Source organism: Corvus kubaryi, unplaced genomic scaffold (assembly GCF_017639235.1).
Source record: "Corvus kubaryi isolate FWS band 111438036 unplaced genomic scaffold, C.kubaryi_AGA036_p1.0 37398, whole genome shotgun sequence".
Classification (NCBI taxonomy): domain Eukaryota; kingdom Metazoa; phylum Chordata; class Aves; order Passeriformes; family Corvidae; genus Corvus; species Corvus kubaryi.
The window spans coordinates 26,731,818-26,736,353 of NW_024581137.1; the positions used below are offsets into that span (position 1 = coordinate 26,731,818).

Here is a 4,536-nt window from a genome sequence, read left to right on the forward strand (position 1 = left end):
CTTTCAGCCCTCTGCACTTCTATTTGAAAGTTACTATTAAATGGCCAAATCAAATAGAGCAGTAAGTTTTAAAGACTTGCTGTTCTATTAATTATATTGTGGTATGTAACATTTCTGCACAGGGACCTTCTTCTAATATCTCCTAACCCACTACCTCATGAATTTTAATTAAGCATGGCAAAGAAAAGCCTGCATCATTAAGATCATAAAAGACATATAGCATTAGCAACCTCTGGAATTGCCGCCACAAACCAGGACCTTGGAAAAGCAACAATCCCCCCTCCCACTCCAATTAATTAAACTACCAGTATCTCCAGAATTACTCTGTTATCATCTGGTGATGGATGATAGCAAGCAAAGACAACAGAACAGCTGGTTGTGCATGTGAGAAATGTCACAGGCAACACTGCCCTTCATTATGTTGTTTTCAAATGATTTATGGACATTTCCTTTGACAAAAAGAAATGAGGAGAGATGTACTGAAAACTTAAATAAGAGCAAATCTGGGATATACATGAAAACAGGTTAACAACACATTGAAATTCTTTTTTTCAGTTTTTCAAAACCCTTTTCAAAAGGCTGTACTAGCATCAAAACAGAAGGTATTTTTTCCTATAGGGCATTTACAGGGACTACAGAGTATGACAGAAAAACTTAGAAAGAATGGAGAGTTCTCTTTTCATCTGCAACAGTATTCCTTTATGTACTTTAATGTAAATTATTTTATAATTTAAACAACCTTGCCCTCTTATACATTTATGTGTATGTGTATTATATATATTATATATACCTCTAACAATTTCTGTGAATGAACCAAGAACAGACAAACAGCCAAGGAGAACATGTGGGGTTCTTTTAAAACAACAATATCTCCTACAAGCTTTGTCCTACCTCTTCTAATAGTTATTTATATTTTTATTTGTTACCCACAAAGCATTGTGGCCTTCCCTCTTGGGGATACTGCAGAGCTTTGTGACTAGCTTTGAGAGCTAGTCAAGATGAATCCCTACTTCTAGGCTCTGTTTTCCCCAGTTTTATTCAGTCATATTAAGGACATCTCTGTGTCCAACAGCCAAAGGACAAGAGCTTAAGCATGACCAACATTATCACATGCAACTGCAGCATGCTGCAGCATCAGCATCTCATAGATGGAAATTTAAACTGGGCTCCTCAAATTAGCCCAGAGTTATTTATATACATACACTTTGGGATTTTTTTGCTCTAGTATACCTGCTGCCAGGTGTACTAACACAGCAAAGACATGTATTTTGAACTCTTAGCCCTGACCTGTGCTTATGGAAGAAATGCCTCCAGAAATGGCAACCAACAGAGAGGTAATTCGGTTCTGCCTTCCAGCCTCCACTCATCTGTCATCAGTTTAGCAGTATGCTGCCTTATGTGATGCTTATCAGACTTCTGCCTCTTGTACTGGGAAAGGAAGCAGTGAAGAGCCTGAGAAGAACAGACTAACTCATATGTAGGTAGATATGTGACAGACAGGCCACACAGCAGGTGTAAATCACTGTTACCAGAACAGTTGATGCAAGCTTGTCTTTAGAAGCTAAACATTTTACAGAAGGTGCTGTGTAGGCAAGCTATGTCTGAGATTGCTAAGTGGGTTTTAGACCTTAAAATCTGTTGCGTTACTGCTCATAATGGAAGTATAATGGTTTCAACTAATAGCTCCATTTTGCAGTTCACAGAAAATAAGTGTATTCAAGTTCCAGATAGTTAATTGTATGGCGTATTATAACCTCTTCAGAAGAGGTACGTAGTAGATTTACTGCCTGGGTGTTTAATGGATTAATACTTAATGCCACATTCCTAACCTTGGCTTGCTTAAAGTTCATTGATTTAGTGTTTAATGAAACAAATGAGAAAAGGGCAACGTGCAGCTCATATGGGTAGGTTTATAGAGAGAAAATATACAAAATTGCAAAAAAAAGAAATTATACCCTACAATTATGAAAATTATTAACAAAGGTAGAGAGAAAGTGAGTTATACTTGCAGTGAAACATATGCTGGAAGCAGGCACTTTAAAGTGTAGACATAATGAATGTTCATTATATGAATCCATCTTTCAAAAGGTCTAAAGCATTGCCTTTCTGAAAATGAAAGTGTGTAAAGACAATCCCTACTTTTACATATCTGGAAGTACAAGGCTTTGAATAAACTCTGATCTGAAGCATCAATACTGTTTGCTATGCAATTACACAGTGCTGCACAGAGCTGGTGAGCAGAAGCTGGGTAATAGGAGTCCTAATCAGAGTCAGCCCCAGGGTTAAACATCTGCCCCATAAGTGATAGCTGTTATTTACAGCATGCCATAAGATCTGAAAGTAAGGTCTTAACGGTCTTACATAGCTAAGAAATAAATGCCATCCCAAGAGTTCAGAATCAAAAAGACAAAATATTTATTGTCACCATTTTTAAAATAAAGCCATGATTAAATGAGGCTGTAGCATATCAAACTGGACTTTGAATCTACCCAGCTCAAGCTCAATGTCATGGCAGTGTCTTTTCACAGGAAGGAAAAAGGTGCCCAGCTGGAGAAACACAGAGGATGTGCAGATATTTAGCTCCAATCTGGCAGCTTTTTTCAGAGCATGATTAACATTAAGAGCTTTGCTTGATGGGGAATACTCAGCACTTTGTAAGTTCCAGTATGTAACTACTACTTTGAAAAAACAAAAAATAAGGACCAAAAAAGATCAACGAGTTGTAGGACTTAACCATTTGCATGGTGAGTTAATGGATGAAACTTTCCATTTAAAGATTTAAGCATGTTTGAAGGAAAATTTTGATAATGTCCTGAGAAAATCATCTTGTCTTAGTGAAGGGCTAAAACACTCCTGAACAGCTCAGTGAAGCTTTGATTAAAAATACAATAGAATATTTTGAGAAAATTTCTGAAATATTTTATATTAGTATTTATATTTATATATAATTATTTATAAAACAGCATCTATATTCACAGAATTGATTACACTGGAAAAGGTAATCAATTTCAGCCTACGACCAAACACCACCATGTCAACTAGACCATGGCACTGAGTGCCACATCCAGTCTTTGCTTAAACACCTCCGGGGATGGTGACTCCATCACATCCCTGGGTAGCCCATTCCAATACCCAATCACTCTTTCTGTGAAGAAATTCTTCCTGATGTCCAACCAAAACCTCCCCTGGTTCATCTTGAGGCCAGGGTCCTCTTGTTCTACCACTTACTGGCTGGGAGAAGAGCCCGACCCCCACCTGGCTACACCCTCCTTTCAGGCAGTTGTGGAGAGTGACAAGGTCTCCCCTGAGCCTCCTTTTCTCCAGGCTAAACAACTCCAGCTCTATCAGCTGCTCCTCACAGGACTTGCGTTCCAGACCCTTTACCAGCTGTGTTGCACTTCTCTGGACATGTTCCAGCAGCTCAACATCCTTCCAAAACTGAGGGGTCCAGAACTGGACACAGCACTCAAGGTGCTGCCTAACTAGTGCTGATTGCAGGGGAAGATTCACTCCCTGGGTCCTGCTGGCCACACTGTTCCTGATACAGGCCCAGCTGCCATTGGACAAGGCTTTATATTCACAGCTTCTCTCTTTAAATGCAACATCATTGGCAAAAATGGTGCTTACTCTGAGCACAGAAGGAGCCAGTAGTTCTTAGATCAAGCATTCAGATTAAGTATTTTCTTCGGCACACATGAATTTTCCAGTAGGCTACAAACTCAGTAAAGTACCTCTGGGGCCACACGTTACAGGATCAGAACATCAGCGTGATTAATTTTGCAGTGTACGTACCTCACAGGCAGAACCATGCCAGGTGACAAATAGGAAATGCTTTACATATTTCCCTTCCTGTGCTTCAGGTCCAGTCTGTCAGTCCTTCCCCATGACAAATTCCCTAGGAATGCAACAATTTACCTGCAGAGAGCATAATTGAAGTTACTAATAGCATCAATAAAAAACAAGAATTATATAAACTTCACCATTTTCATTTTCAATTGTCTTCCCAAATAACAATTAATGTCCACCAAAAGAAACTCTGCTTTCTCTCCATTGTTCTCCAGAAACAAGGCTCCAGAAAGACTCACCCTGGCGAAACTAATCCTAGGCATAGCAATATTGTTTCCCTTAAGACTTCTATCATGGTCAGTCGAAAAACCTGCAAGGTTTGTAACAGTGGCTCAGAACAAAATTCCTTCTCAAATGTCCCATAGCAGACAACTGCCACATGATCTTAACCCAAAATAGCAGCATAGGATCACAGGGCACACCTTGCCCCATGTGCAAAACACTAAATATGCAGGTAGGCATTGTTTGACATAAAACAATGCTGGCTTCAGTAGACAGGATTGCAAACAACAAATATTCCTAAATATGAGGTAAATTGGGTTGCCAAGCAATTATCGCTAAACGTTCATACTGCCACTAAATCTATCAGTGAAACAAGAAGAGGCTTGCGTTTTTTAAAAATATAAATGCCAGTAAAAACAGAAAGCTAATTTTAAGATGTTTTCCAGACTCTGCGAGCCTTGTTTTTTA

The 4,536-nt window shown here is 39.0% G+C and overlaps 1 pseudogene; it reads right to left on the bottom strand.

Annotated features, from left to right (window-relative positions):
- Positions 1 to 3,038: 3,038 nt before the first annotated feature.
- LOC121672034 lies at positions 3,039 to 3,809 on the bottom strand (annotated as a pseudogene).
- Positions 3,810 to 4,536: the final 727 nt, after the last annotated feature.